This window comes from Rhinoderma darwinii, chromosome 1 (genome assembly GCF_050947455.1).
Source record: "Rhinoderma darwinii isolate aRhiDar2 chromosome 1, aRhiDar2.hap1, whole genome shotgun sequence".
Classification (NCBI taxonomy): domain Eukaryota; kingdom Metazoa; phylum Chordata; class Amphibia; order Anura; family Rhinodermatidae; genus Rhinoderma; species Rhinoderma darwinii.
The window spans coordinates 597,483,969-597,500,631 of NC_134687.1; positions in this window are offsets into that span (position 1 = coordinate 597,483,969).

A 16,663-nucleotide genomic window follows, 5' to 3' on the forward strand; every position below is an offset into this window, starting at 1 on the left:
TAAAATGTAACTATATTATGATCACTGTTACCGAGGTTTTCACGAACATTGACATTCCCAACAAGATCTGCATTATTAGAAATGACCAGATCCAACAGAGCTTCACCTCTAGTCGGGTCTTCCACAAACTGGCCCATAAAATTTTCCTGCAACAGGTTGAGGAAATGTCTCCCCTTTGCAGTTGAAGCCGAACCATGACACCAATTAATATCCCGGAAATTAAAATCTCCCATTATCACTACAGTACCCGCCTGTGCAGCCCGCTCCATCTGTTTATATAGCTGAACTTCCATCTCCTCAGTTATATTGGGGGGTCTATAGATTACACCAAATGTAATTTTTTCAGTGTTTACCTCCCTTTCTAGTTCCACCCACAAGGTTTCAACCTCCTCACAGTATTCACCCACTATTGTCTCTTTCACACTCGCCTTCATATCACTTCTCACATACAGACATACACCACCGCCTTTCCTATTTGTCCTGTCTTTCCGAAAAAGTGTAAAACCCTGTAGATTTACAGCCCAGTCATGTGAAGAGTCCAGCCATGTTTCAGTAACACCAACTATATCTATATTTTCTTCCAGTATCAAGGCCTCCAGCTCCCCCATTTTGCTTGCTAGACTTCTGGCATTTGTGAACATACACTTTAACTTGCCTGTCAGTTTTTCACTTTTATTATCAGAAATGTGATTTGACATTAATCGGGCCTTTTTATTTACACTGATGTTTTGTAACGAAAGGATCTCCTTATCCTGTTGTCTAGTCCTCTCCCCACATTCTGTTTCTCCCCCCACCAATATAGTCTGACCCCTCTCTAACCTGGCTACCCCTTTTTTTTCTACATTGACCTCCCTCCTCAGCACTAGTTTAAATACTCCGCCACCCCAGCTAGAACTTTACTACGACCGCTCGTCCCTATACATTTCTATCATGTCAGCAGCATGTCTCCCTGTTTTTTCGGCTGCATAAACAATACAATCAGTCGATGAACGAGTGTTTGCTCATTCATCGGTTGACAGTTGCTCTGTTTACACGGGGCAATGATCGGGAACAAGCGTTCTCTGAACGCTCATTTGCCCAATAATTGTTTCATGTAGGAAGGCCTTAAATATCTATGAGATAAGTCAATTGACTCCAAATCCTAAAAAATAAATAGGTACAGCATTTAAAAAAAGACCAAACACATTGTTTAGCATCTATATACTTTAATTATTGAAACAAAAATGTAATAAATGACACATTGCCTCTATGCCGGGCACCCAGGAGAGAGAACAGAAGCGGTCTTCTCTGATTTCAAATATGCTGCACTGTAACAGTTACTATGAGAAACTATAGTTTAAAAAAAACAACATTATTACATAGTAAATTCACCCAGGGGTCTTGTATGACTTTGGAAGACAAACTATGAAAATAAAAAAATACATGAAAAAAACCATAATTTTTTTTTTAATTAAATAAACACTCTCCTTCAGTAATATGATTGGTGGGGGTCTGAAACCCAAACCCCGCACCAAATGTCCATGCCGGAAGCAGATGGCTCCGGTCACTGAATTACGGCCGAGCTACAGTACTGCAGCTCTCCTCCTATTCAAGGGAATAGGAGCAGATTTGCTGTTCTGCAGCACAGCCGCTATGCAGTAGTCAAAAACCATCTGCTTCCAGCTCCGAATACTTCTTACCCTGCATAACATCCGGCAGCCGGAGCAACTGATCAGTGCGGGGTCCAGGTTTCGGACCCCCACAATTATACACTGATGACCTATTCTTTGGATAGTTCCTCAGCTGTCCGTGCGTGAACAACCCCTTTTACGTTATAAAATATTTTATAAAATAAATCAACAAATAATATTATATAAGTGTTCTACCCGTTGAGATTAAATATAAAGCATATTAATTGGCACTCATCATAGTTATCATCGGTTATGTGAAGTCTACAAAAACTAAAAAAATAAAATAAAAAAAAAATTTAATAAATAAATAAATAAATAGCATGACTTATTGGTTATGAGAAATAAGCCGCAAACATTATGCTAATAATTAAAAAAATAAAAAAGTTATAGCCGTTGAAGTAACATGTACTAAAACAGCTAAACTGCGTCTAGTTCTAGGGTTCCAAAGCACCTGGACCTGAAACGGTTAAGTAAAATAAAATATTCTGTCAAAATATTTCAACAAATAGCATCATACAAGTATTTTGCCCTTAAAATATGTTAATAGGCACTCATCATAGTCATCATAGGTCATTTGAAGAGGTAAATAGGTTTTCCAACCCCCTCTATGAAATTTCCTGGAAAGTTTATTCAGAGCATTATCATCCTTAATGTGTTATGGATGTTCCAATCCTTGGTTCCATCTGGATCATTTTTCTCTTTTCGTCTTCCTTCTGTAGCCTGCAGGTTGTGATTAATCTTTGTAGTTAATGCATATCCAAATATGTGCTGCTGTGTTTAGCTAGGCATATCTCCGTCAGAGAACATGTGTATTTTTCTCTGTCATTGTTGGTAGAACAGCAGTGAAGAAAATTATAACTATGTTTAGGGAGAACAGATGCTAAACAATCTATAGACACATAACTAGGAAGATGCATGGAAAAATAAAAAAGACCGGAAAAACAGGCAAATTCTGGAAATTCTAAATTGATGTTTTAGCTTCCCAATTTTTGATGCCAACGTTGAAAAATGTAATTTCTCATTTGAATTAATAGGACATTTTATGGTCAAATTTTGACATATTCAAATTTTTTATTTTAAATTAACAAAACGGAAAATATATTTTTATTGTATACATGCCTTTTTTTTTAAATTAATACCTGCAATGTGATATCCTATTTATCCTACCAAAATGGCCAGCTGAAGAAAAATGAAAAGAGCAACAGCTAAGGTGCGCTCAGTGGCGTAACTACCACTATAGCAGCTGTAGCAGCTGCTACGGGGCCCGCGGCATGAGGGGGCCCGTGTCGCCCGCCGGCACGGGCCCCCACCATGGCCGGAGGGTTCCGCTAGCATCCGCTATGGCTGCTACAGCGCGACGCCACTGAACACTACGGCAGGGCAGGGAGGTATCTCCCCGCTCTGCCATTAAACAAAAGACATGTATCCCCTGTCCACAGGATAGGGGATACATGTGTGATCGCTGGCATTGATAGGGAGAACGGGGGACTGAAAGTCCCCTGAAGTTCTCCATCACAAACCTCGGACTTCCGGGGTCTGTGTCGGCAGCTCCGTAGAAATGAATGGAGCGCCGGTCGCGCTTGTGCGCATGCGTGACCAGCGCTCCTTTCATTTTTAGTGAGCTGCGCAGACGCCGGAAGTAATAATGCCATACAGCCCCCTTTGTAGATATCTACAGGGGGGACTGTATGGCGCTATCTACAGAGGGGGCTGTATGGCGTTATCTACAGGGGGGCTGTATGGCGTTATCTACAGGGGGCTGTATGGCGTTATCTACAGGGGGGCTGTATGGCGTTATCTACAGAGGGGGCTGTATGGCGTTATCTACAGGGGGGACTGTATGGCGTTATCTACAGAGGGGGCTGTATGGCACTATCTACAGGGAGCAGGGGCGTAACTAGGAAAGACTGGGCCCCATAGCAAACTTTTGACTGGGGCCCCCCTCCCCTGGGTGTCACACAACCCCCCCTCTTGTAGATAGTGCCTTTTTGACAGCCCCCCCAGTAGATAACGCCATACAGCCCCCCTCTGTAGATAGCGCCATACATCCCCCTGTAGAGTACGCCATACAGCCCCCCTGTAGATAACGCCATACAGCCCCCCTGCAGAGAACGCCATACAGCCCCCCCTGTAGAGAACGCCATACAGCCCCCCCTGTAGGGAACACCATACAGCCCCCTCGTAGAGAACGCAATACAGCTCCCCCCTGTAGGGAACGCCATACAGCCACCACCCCCCCTGTAGGGAACGCCATACAGCGTCCCCCCTCCCAACAAAAATGCGACCTACAGTGTGTCCTACGAAATACATGTATCCCCTCTCCACAGGATCTCCACAGGATAAGGGATACATGTGTGATCGCTGGCAGCAATAGGGAGAACGGGGGACTGAAAGTCCCCTGAACTTCTCCATGACTAACCTCTGACTTCCGGCGTCTGCGCAGCTCAATAAAAATGAAAGGAGCGCTGGTCACGCATGCGCACAAGCACGACCGGCGCTGCATTCATTTCTACGGAGCTGCCGACACAGACCCCGGAAGTCGGAGGTTTGTGATGGAGAACTTCAGGGGGGACTTTCAGTCCCCCGTTCTCCCTATCCCTGCCAGCGATCACACATGTATCCCCTATCCTGTGGATATCCTGTGGAGAGAGGATACATGTCCTGTGGAGAGGGGATACATGTCCTGTGGAGAGGGGATACATGTCCTGTGGAGAGGGGATACATGTCCTGTGGAGAGGGGATACATGTCCTGTGGAGAGGGGATACATGTATTTTGCTCTATTTTGCTCTATTTTGCGCCTTCTGGACCAGACACCGTTTAGCCATTTTTAGCACGTGTTAGTTAAATGGCTATAACTTTTTTATTTGTTGGGCTAACGACATGATTTGTGCGACGTTTTTTCCGTAGACAATGCAGGTTTCATTTTTTATCGTTTTTATACACACCTTTTTTGCTATTTTAGAATTTTTATTCATAAAGTTTGAAAATAATAGTAAAAAAATAAGCTTTTTACGTTTGAGCTATTTGTTTTTGGTAATAACATAGTTTTACCCTAAAATAGACCTTTTATTTGTGATCGCCATTGTCTACCGTAAATTTAAATATATTACTTGTCTATATTAGGGTAATTGGGTCAGCGCTAGCGTTACAACAATGTTTGGCGGGGGGTGTACGTTTTTTTTTGGGGTGGGTATTTTATGTGTATTTATTATTTACATTTTTTTTTGCACTTTACTTTATTATTTTTTTATTACTATGGTCTGTTCCTCAAAGGTCAAAGAAGACCTTTGGGGAACTTTATATATTTTTTTTCTTTCTTTTACACCATGTTTTTCCACTATAACTGGGGCTGCACAGCAGCCCCAGTTACAGGGGAAATCAGCCCTCCCATAGTGACGATTGTCACTAATAGGGCTGTGCTGGGTCTTGTTAGACCCAGCAGCAGTCTGCCACTAAAGGCACCCGGCGATCATGTGACCAGTCACATGATCACTGTGAGGAATAGAGACAGCGCCGCTGCTGCTGTCTCTATTCCTGTACACAGCGTGCATTGAGCGCTGTGTACAAGTGATCAGAGTAGACAGAAGCAGCGAAAGCTGCTTCCATCTTCTCCTCCGGGTCCCCGGCAGTCACTGACAGCCGGAGACCCGACATTCAGCTGCCCGATCGCGCGGGCAGCAAGTTAAAACCCGAGCCGTAGAACGTCTATGGCTCGGGTTTTAAGGACCCTGACCGCTGGCCGTAAAAATACAGCCAGCGGTCGGGAACCAGTTAATGGCAGAGCGGGGAGATACCTCCCTGCTCTGCCGTAGTGTTCAGTGGCGTCTCCTGCTGTAGCAGCCATAGCGGCTGCTAGCGGAGCCTCCGGCCATGTTGGGGCCCGTGCCGGCTGGCGACACGGGCCCCCTCATTCCGCGGGCCCCGTAGCAGCCGCTACTGCTGCTACGGCGGTAGTTACGCCACTGACAGGGAGGCTGTATGGCACTATCTACAGAGGGGGCTGTATGGCGTTATCTACAGGGGGGGCTGTAAAAAAGGCACTATCTACAAGGGGGGGTTGTGTGACACCCAGGGGAGGGGGGGCCCCAGTCAAAAGTTTGCTATGGGGCCCAGTCTTTCCTAGTTACGCCCCTGGGTGCGCTCACATGTGGCGTACTTGAATTGTAAAAATCCGCTGCGGAAAACTATAATGTATGCTGTGGGAAAAATATTCTGCAATCCAGAAAGATTTGTCTGGTTCTTGCTCGGTGGAATATTCTTCTCATAGGCAAACATTTTACAATGTTTGCCTATGAGAAGAATATTCCGCCGAGCAAGAACCAGACAAATCTTTCTGGATTGCAGAATATTTTTCCCACAGCATACATTATAGTTTTCTGCATCGTATGTTTACAATACAATGCAAGTCTGCCACATTTCAGGGCATTGGTATGTTCACACAGAGTATTTTGCAGGCAGAAAATTCTGCCTGGAAAAATCAGCTTCGGTTTTTTTAAGTGGTTTTTCACCACACGTGTTTTTTTACTCGTTTTGTGCCGCCATATTTGACACGTTTTTATTATGCTTTTTTTAAGCTATCTCTTCAACAGAAAGATGGAATAACCGCAAGCATTTTTTGCCTAAAATCACGTGGAAAAAAGTCTCCCATTGATTTCAATGGGGTTTTTGAGGCGTAAAATGCCTCAAGATAGGGCATGTCGCTTCTTTTTACCGCGAGCGTTTTTTCTGCTCGCGGTAAAAATCAATGGGAGACAATTTCGGCCTTTTTTTTATGCGTTTTTTGCCGCGGTTTCCGCTGCAAAAACCGCAGCGAAAAACTCAGTGTGACCAGGGCCAATAAGGGAAAGCTCACACACGGCAGATTTATTACAGAGTTTTCTGCCACTGAAAATCAATTACATACATCTGAGTAGTGTTTTTTTCTGCAACAAGTGCGTGGATTTCTGCAAGCCCTAATCAGATAAATGGGATAGTCGCTGAAATTTCTGCAAAAAATCTGCCACGTGTGAATATACCCTAAAGCATATCTCGATTGTAGAAAAGATGGGAGAGGAAGAGCAGAAACCTACAACATTCAGACCAATCTAAAAAAAAAACATACAAATTTGGCGGAGCATTTGGCATTTGACATAATACATAAGTAATAAATTATTTATATTATTATATTATGTTTTATTTGACAAGTACTTTTTTACATCCAGTCTGAGATGAATGTAAGTTGCAACCACTGATGTAGCAGAGCTGAAATTGTCATTGAACTTGTTTATTGAATGCTGTAGATAACACATCATAGCACATCATGCAAAATGGGAAACAGCTGCAAATTCACCCTGCTGTATCTGCACGTTAAGGCTGGGTTCACACGACCTATTTTCAGACGTAAACGAGGCGTATTATGCCTCGTTTTACGTCTGAAAATAGGGCTACAATACGTCGGCAAACATCTGCCCATTCATTTGAATGGGTTTGCCGACGTATTGTGCAGACGACCTGTAATTTACGCGTCATCATTTGACAGCTGTCAAACGACGACGCGTAAATGGACTGCCTCGGCAAAGAAGTGCAGGACACTTATTTGCCATGTAATTTGAGCTGTTCTTCATTGAACTCAATGAAGCACAGCTCAAGATTTACGAGCGTCTCAGACGGCTCGCAAAATGCGAGGAGGAGCATTTACGTGTGAAACGAGGCAGCTGTTTTCTCTTGAAAACAGTCTGTCTTTTCACACGTAAATGACAGCTAGCGTGTGCACATACCCTAAGGGTATGTTCACACGGCCTATTTACGGACGTAATTCGGGCGTTTTTGCCCCGAATTACGTCTGAAAATAGCGCCTCAATAGCGCTGACAAACATCTGCCCATTGAAAGCAATGGGCAGACGTTTGTCTGTTCACACGAGGCGTATATTTACGCGCCGCTGTCAAATGACGGCGCGTAAATAGACGCCCGCGTCAAAGAAGTGACCTGTCACTTCTTTGGCCGTAATTGGAGCCGCTATTCATTGACTCCAATGAATAGCAGCGCTAATTACGGCCGTAATTGACGCGGCGTTCAAGCGCCTGCACATGCCGGTACGGCTGAAATTACGGGGATGTTTTCAGGCTGAAACATCCCCGTAATTTCAGCCGTTACGGACCCCCGCCGTGTGAACATACCCTAACAAATAAGTGGATGTCATTACACTTGCTACTTTATCTCTGTTAGGGCATGCGCAAACGTGGCAGAATTTTTCCGCTGCAAATGTTACTGCAAATTCGCAATGAATCTGCAGCAACATTTTTATATTTGACAGGTAAATCAGATGTTGCAGATATCACAGCGGATTTGGCACAGATTTCAGTTTTTGCATTGTAAAGGCTGAAATCCGCAGTAAAATTCTGCTGCTTCTCCGCAACATAATGTGCATGCTGTGCAGGGAAAATTCTGCAATGCAGCCTAATTTCCGCACAGTTATTTTCCACAACGTCAGACCTAAGTTACCTAAAAATTTATAGAAACCAAATAAAAAAACGCTTCTGCAGATTTCCACTGCGGACTGTCCGCAACAGAATTAAACAGCGATTCCGCCATGTCTAAATGTGCCCTTTAGGGTATCACACTAATGTTCTAATTTAAAGAGGTCTGTTATAGTCACTGGTTCCCTTTAAGGGCAATGTCTCATATATTTGAATTCAGTTTCATTAGTTAGATGTAAAGGACTGTTCACATCAGAGATCGGGTTCGGGTTCCGTTTCCGATGAACGGAAAGCCGAAGGGTAACTATTGCTTCCGTTTGCATTACCATTGGGTAATGCTTCAGTTTCAGTATGTTTCCGTTTGTTTTATGGACAGCCACATAAAAAAATAAAAACGTAATGTAAAAATGAAATTTTCTGATCATAGATTCCCATTCAACCTATCGTTACTAACCTTAACTCCAACACTTTAAATATTTGGGAAAGGGTCAAATTTAGTGAGGCATCTGACAATAGATGTATACGCACGGATCAACTTTTTCCTTACGTATCACGTGGGGGTAACCGATAGCCAAACAGTTTAGATTGTAACCTATCCGGTCATTTGTGTCCCCTGGAAATAAGCTGTTTACTCCACCTATTGAGATACTGTAACATGAATATTTGGCTAAGCTGAATGTACTTTTTTATAGGGGAATCTTGGAACATCAGTCACCTGGGAATAGAGATGGATGTGAATAATAAATAAAATCTGTTTACACTGCGGCAGAATATGTTGGCTCAAAATACACAATGGATAAGAATACACATCTGCGCTGTAATGGTTCCTTAGTCACACGTTTTCAGAACTTCAATGTTTTTATATTTATTTGTAATTCATAATGTTGCACGATTACAAAGCACCAAAGCAGAAAAAACAAAAATTACAATTGTAAATTTTTTTCAAAATATTTACATAATGAGTACAATTTGCAAAAAAAAATCTACATATAACCTCAGTTAAAAATCAAAATATTTTCACCTAAATGTTGATAAAAATAAATTTATGGAAAAAGAGTTTGTTGAAGCAGCTCCCAATTTTTATTTTTTTCTTTACCGTAAGAATTTGAAACTGTGATTTTCCAGAAATAACTGAACAAGGACCAGGTGGCATATAAATTACAACAAGTATTAGATGAAATGAGAATGGAACAGTGACAAAATGACTCTCTAAGGATATTCCCGGCAGATGGTCCAACACAGACAAATTATAAAATATCTAGCCAGGGACAGATAAAAAAGGCAGACCACCATTCTGCACAGAAACGAGGCGGGGAATGAAATACAGAATAATGGGAATAATAGTATTATCTGGGGGCACTAACTTTAATAATTAAGGGCATGAAGAGCAAAATCCCAGAAGGCTGCTGTCACAGGTCATTAATGAAGTAATGGCATGGTAGGTCAGACACTATCAATATACAACACGGTGATAAATTATGGAGACACAGAAATGTGGTGTAAAATGATAAAACATTGATGAGAAAAGTGTGTTACAGTTTCCAAAGTAAAATCTCCCTTTTCCATACCAGTGAACTACCGGATGATCTGTATTTAAAAATAATTATAATTCCTCTAATCCGGCATTCAATAATCCAGAAATGTAAGAACTGCAATATAATGTAGGATTTCACAAGGTCAAAGCTTGATAGTTTTCTAGCCTTGTATACAGGGGTGTAACTAGAAAAGGCTAAGTAACATAGCAAACTTTTGAATGCCCCCCCTCCCTCGAGCATGAACATTGACCCCTTCCCAACTTCCACGTATATATACGGTGCACATCGGGTGGGAGTGTATGGAGCAGGCCCATGAGCATAGCCAGCTACATATAAAATGAGTGTGACGAATGTATCTTACAGCCGACACTTCAGTGTTACGAGCGGGATCCTGCTCGTTTAACCCGTGAAATGCCACGGTCAATAGCGACTGTGGCATTTAAGTGGCTAGAAACAGGGGGTGGCCCCCTGCAACATTGCAATGCCCCCCCCCCCCCGGGATGGGATCACGGGGTGGCATGGCAGCCTGGGGGCCTCATGAAGAAATAAAGTTAAAACTTTTACCGCACGGTGAACGCCATAAAAACAACCCCCCCCCCCAACATATTGAGCAATGGCTGTTTTTTCCTATTCCACCCCACAAATAATTTTTGCCCGTTCCCCACTACATTATATGGTACAATAAATGGTGCAGTGAAAATCTATAACTCATCCCGCAAAAAAACACGCCCTCATACGGCAATATTGATGGAAAAATAAAAAGGTGGGTAGGAAAAAACAAAAGTGAAAATCCAAAAAATGGCTGCAGTGGGAAAGGGTAAACCGGCTTAATGTAAAATTTAAGACTTTCATTGCATTGAATTATGAGACCTCAGACTAGACAAATATGAAATGAAATTATTTGTTGATGATAGCTTTAGCTGCATTGTTTCAGCGGTACACTGTCTTGGATATTACGTTGTTGTGAAAATCAGAAATGTGGTGCCTGAAACCTGTATCCGTAAATGCATCAGCCCTGCCCCAACTAATTTGCCCCATCGTAAACACTAATATACTATATATATTATAATTTAACCCCTTAATGACCAGCCTATTTTGGACCTTAATGACCAAGCTATTTTTTACATTTTTCCATCGTCGCATTCCAAGAGCTATAACCTTCTTATTTTTGCGTCGACATAGCTGTATAAGGTCTTGTTTTTTGCGGGACAAGTTGTATTTTTTAATAGCACCATTTTTAGGTACATATTATTTATTGATTAACTTTTATTAACTTTTTTTGGGGGGGGAATAGAAAAAAATCTGAAATTTTGCCACTCTTTTTTGCGTCCTAAATCGACGCCGTTTACCGTGTGGTATAAATAACACAATAACTTTATTCAGCGGGTCTTTACGATTGCAGCGATACCAAATTTGTATAGTTTTTGTATGTTTTACTACTTTTACACAGTAAAAACGCTTTTTTTTCAAAATTATTTGTTTTTGTGTCTCCATATTTGAAGAGCCGTAACGTTTTTATTTTTTCGCCGATGCGGTTGTATGAGGGCTTATTTTTTGCAGGGCGACTTGTAGTTTTTATTGGTACCATTTTGGAGTAGATGCGACTTTTTTATCACTTTTTATTACATTTTTTTAAAGTCAGTATTCAAAGAAAACAGCAATTTTTCCATAGTTTTTTATTATTTTTTTTACGGCGTTCACCGTGCGGGTTAAATAATGTAATAGATTTATAGATCGGGTCGTTACGGACGCGGCGATACCAAATATGTGTAACTTTTTAACTTTATTTTGTTTTTTTAATAGTAAAGCAGTTTGTAAGGGGAAAAGCTGGGTTTTTCATTTTTTTTCACATTTTTTTTTTAATTAACTTTATTAAACTTTTTTTTTACTTTTTTACTAGTCCCACTAGGGGACTATAATATGCGATTCTGCGATCGCATTTATAATACACTGCAATACTTTTGTATTGCAGTGTATTACTGCCTGGCCGTTTAACACGGACAGGCATCTGCTAGGTCATGCCTGCGGCATGATCTAGCAGGCATTCATTACAGGCAGACCTGGGGGCCTTTATTAGACCCCCGGCTGCCATTAGAGACACAGACACTCGGCGATCGTATCGCCGGGTGTCGGTGGGGGAGAGAGGGAGCTCCCTCCCTCTCTCCAAAACCACTCAGATGCGGTGCTCGCTATTGAGCACCGCATCTGAGGGGTTAAACGTGTGAGATCGATACTAATATCGATCTCACACGGCAGAGCAGGGACGCTCCCAGCCCTCAGCCGCCTCTAGCAGCTGAGAGCAGGGAGATCTGACAGTTCCCTGCTCTGTTTACTTATTCCGATGCCGCGACGTAAAAAGTCTATGGCATCGGAATAAGGCCCGTTAGTGACCGACGTAGAAACACGATGGGCCGGTCACTAACGGGTTAAGGAGGCTCTGTCACCAGTTTATAACTGCCATATCTGCTAATCTAATAGGCACTTTAACTGGTTCCCGACCACTGGATGTGTTTTTACGGCCAGTGGTCCTTAAAACCTGAGCCATAGACTTTTTATGGCTCAGGTTTTAACTTGCTGCCTGCGCGATCGGGCAGCTGAATGTCGGGTCTCCGGCTGTCAGTGACTGCCGGGGACCCTGAGGAGAGGATAGAAGCAGCTTTAGCTGCTTCTGTCTTCTCTGATGATTTGTACACAGCGCTCAATGAACGCTGTGTATAGGAATAGAGGCAGCAGCAGCGGCGCTGTCTCTATTCCTCCCGGTGATCATGTGACTGGTCACATGATCGCCGGGTGCCGTTACTGACAGACTGCTGCTGGGTCTTACTAATATAGACATGTAATATATTAAAATTTTCGGTAGACAATGACGATCACAAATAAAAGGTCTATTTTAGGGTAAAACTATGTTATCACCAAAAAAAATAGCTGAAACGTAAAGAAGCTTATTTTTTTTACTATTATTTTCAAACTTTATGAATAAAAATTCGAAAATAGCAAAAAAGGTGTGTATAAAAACAATAAAAAATGAAACCTGCATTGTCGACGGAAAAAATGTCGCAAAAATCACGTCGTTAGCCCAACAAATAAAAAAGTTATAGCCATTTAACTAACACGTGCTAAAAATGGCTAAATGGTGTCTGGTCCTGAAGGCGCAAAATAGCCCGGTCCTGAACTGGTTAATGTAGATAAGTAATGTGTTTTTGTTTTTTTGTTTTCTTTAAATGTTTATTTTTGACAAAGTTATGAGCATTTTAAGTGTTATGCAAATTTGTTCTTAATGCCCGAGCGGACTCTTGACCAAGTGGGCGTAGTAAAGAGAAGTGTATGACGCTGACCAATCAGCGTCATACACTTCTCTTCATTCATGTCCAGCTTAATCCACAGCACAGCGGGATCTCGCGAGATCCCGCTGTGCTGTCACATACTCCCGTAGTTCCTTCACATGAGTGACGGGAGAATGACCAGACATCGGCTCCAGCCAGAAAAAATTAGCATAACACTTAAAATGCTAAAACTTTGTCAAAAATAAACGTTTTTAAAAAAACTAAAACAACATTTCTTATTTACATTAAAGGGTCTATTAGATTAGGTAGAAGAAGGGCAGTTATAAACTGGTGACAGAGCCTCTTTAACTCTCAATAAAATACTTACCAAATCATGTACCTATCAAATAATACCACTTTACAAGGGCCAAATAATACCTCAATACCATAAGCACATATATCTGCAACTAAGTCCAATACAACCAAATATTTCACCATGCAGAGCCCATACAGTGGTCATTTCACTTCAACACTGGTGCTCTAGAGAATATTATCAGGCTTTGAATACAGTGAAATTAATATAGTACAATACATCCAGTCACACACAGGTGACGTCTTCTCTGATTGGACTTCAATTTCAATTTTCTCAACCCTGACCGCAATGGCAAATTTTTCCGGCCACTACTCATATTTGCAGAGTTTGCTGCCAAGATGTGTTTAGCTCTTCGTTTTTCCAGCACTTCCTCATCGTATACACAAACTTTCCATCCTGTTTCCTTCTTTAATAGTTATGCTGCACAATTAGTGCCACACAGATAGGGCCCTCAAAAACAATAATGGGAAACAGATAGTGGCACCCCACACTGTAATAAAGCCCCCTCAATTTCCTTCACAGTAGAAGCGCTACTTTATGCCCTACAAATTTTCCTAGTGCACTCTTTGTGTGGCACACAGTAACAGTGCCCCCAGACCATTATGATGCCCCCTTAGATCCCCCGACTCATAGTTATAATGTCCTTTAGAACCCCCCACACAGTAAGGATGTCTTAGTAACCCCAAAACAGTAAAAATTCCCTCTTAGTGCCCCCACATAAGAAGGATGCCCCCTTAGTACACCCCACAGTAAAAATTTCCCCTTAGTGCCCCCCACATAGTAAGGATGCCCCCTTACTGCCCCCACATAGAAATAATGCCCCTCAGTAATTATGCTCACTTGGGTCATTGGCAGATGAGTATAACATTCCTTACTGGGGGCATTTAATTCAGGGGGCACATTTTGACGCATGATTAATTCAGGGAGTACAGAGTGAGGCACTTTTAATTCAGAGGCACAATGTAGGGCAATTTTTATCCAGGGATATATAGTGGGGCATGTTTTTATTCAGATGTCATATTGTGGGGCATTTTGCATTCAGAGGCACAGCATGGAACATATTTTTATTAAGAGGCTAAGTGGGGCATATTTTTATTCATCTGGGTGGTAAATTCTGCAGAGAAGAAGTCGTGGTTGAGAGAAGTCTTTATGGCAGTCTGGACCAGTTGGAGCAGATAAAGAAAATGAGCGACTCGAGTCAGAGTAGTCATCATATGTGAGTCACCGAATGTAAATATTTATTCTTCCTCTGACTGCGTCTGATCAGTTTTTCAGTCATCCGTATGGTCTATAGCGTGATGATGGGTTGTAGCAAAGTATTCAATTTTGACTTTTGCTATGGAACCCTATGATTTCTATGTACGCTCCTGGCTGGATTATTAAATATTCTGGATAATTTAATGGCCACAGAAACTTACTGAAAATAAAACGCACTTGTTGAAAGACCAGAAATAAAATGTTACCGCAATATCTGCTACCATAACTCCTTATGCACATGGCTTTAGGACGACTCTATACAGCATTGCTTCTAGCTGTGTAAGGCCTGTGTGTATGGCCCACAGTTCTTGCAGGAAACGGCACCAGACCCGAGCTGCAGTGACTGATCTAGTACTTCTGCATCACATGCCCTGGGAGGAGGCTTCTACTAGCTGCAGTGATTTCTGATTTGCCACCTGCAAAATTAAAACGTTTTGCTTTACGGTGGACATCTCGACCAGCCAGATTTTGCTACAAGTGGAAAAATAGTTAATTTATCTCTAGTAATGACCATCCAATTGTCTGGCATATTAGAAAATGAGGTCCCAATATTGGCGAATAAAATAAAAAAAATCCAAATTGCATATGATATCTATCAATCATTATCATACTTTATTGAGGATTTATTATTAACGGTGTCATTTCCAGTAGTAATTAATAACAGTATAATATGTGTCTCCTGCAGTCCATTTCAGTACTAGGCTGATCATAGCAATGTGTGAAGTTTATCTATTAGTTAATTATCCGCAATTTTCAGGTAATTATGTTTTTTGTTTCTTGGTAATAGGAGATGTGATCCTCGCTGTACATTTTAGGCCGCGGCCATACAGATACTTTAATCTTGGTACAATACATGACCTCCTTCATGTCTGTATGAGCCATTTACTGGCTTTAATTGTGATAATGATTAGGCACATGGGGAATGGCACATGGGGAAGAAAAGAGTTTTTGTTGGAAATGATTACAAATAATTATTATATTATTATAAATAATAATATACTGCATCAGGACAACAAAGAATCATGGCCTGTATTTGTATTATTTGTATATTAAATAGTGGAGTGTTCAAATTAGTACAAAATGAGCTGTGTAGAAGAGAGAGGTGGGAAGTATCTGACCCTAACATATGGTCCTAAGGTAGGGCAGGTAAGGTAGTACCTCTTGGTAATATAAAGATATATGTATATACCCAGTATTTCAACATTCCTATATACTGTACAAAAGCAAACTGACATCCTATTATTGAATCATATGTACTCTCTGCTTTATCTTTAGATCCTATGCTTGGGTCAGATTCTTCCCAGCCAGTTTAGCCCTAGGTGGGTGTTGGACGACAAAGTCAAAGTATACACCTTCTTCCTCCCATCCTCAGCTTGGTGCATATGGCCCCCCTGACAAGCCAATTCTTGGCTTGGCAAAATTAGAGCATGTTTACAAAGAGCACCATGGACTCCCTAAATTAGTGGACCTTGGAGTCTGAGCACCATGGACTGCCCAAACCCAGTGGACCTTGGAGTCTGCACAGGAATTCACTGAACAAAACGTATAATTAGCAAGTGAGAACTCCATCACTAATAGTCATCTAGCCTCATTGTATTCCAGAGATGATACAGTTGCAAATACTGCTCGATATGCAGGTTGAGCAGTGCTGCCTTTAACAATGAACCAAATGCAGTGGCGGATTATCATTAGGGTGGTTCGGGCGGGCGCCCGGGCCCGAGGCTCTCGGGGGGGCCCATGGCCGGCCGAACCGCACATGATCGCATCGGCCCCCTCATGCCCGGTGGCATTGATAGCACTGGAGGGGGCCCCGGTGCTAGCGGCAGCCACATTCATTTGTATATGAGTCCTCAGGACTTAGATACAAATGAATACTATAGGCTGCAGCCGGTCACGTTCGGCTTGCAGCCTATAAGGCGCTGGGAAGACTCCCTGCGCAGGCCGGCGTGATGAGGTACTGCATCACGCCGGTCTGCACATTCGTCTAGTCCGGAGGATTCACACGCGTCTAGCTGGAGCGGCCTCCACGGGTTAAAGTAAGTAAACTGTATATATTTTTTTAGCTGGGGACTATCGTTGTGTATATATTCAAGGAGGGGGGAATTGCT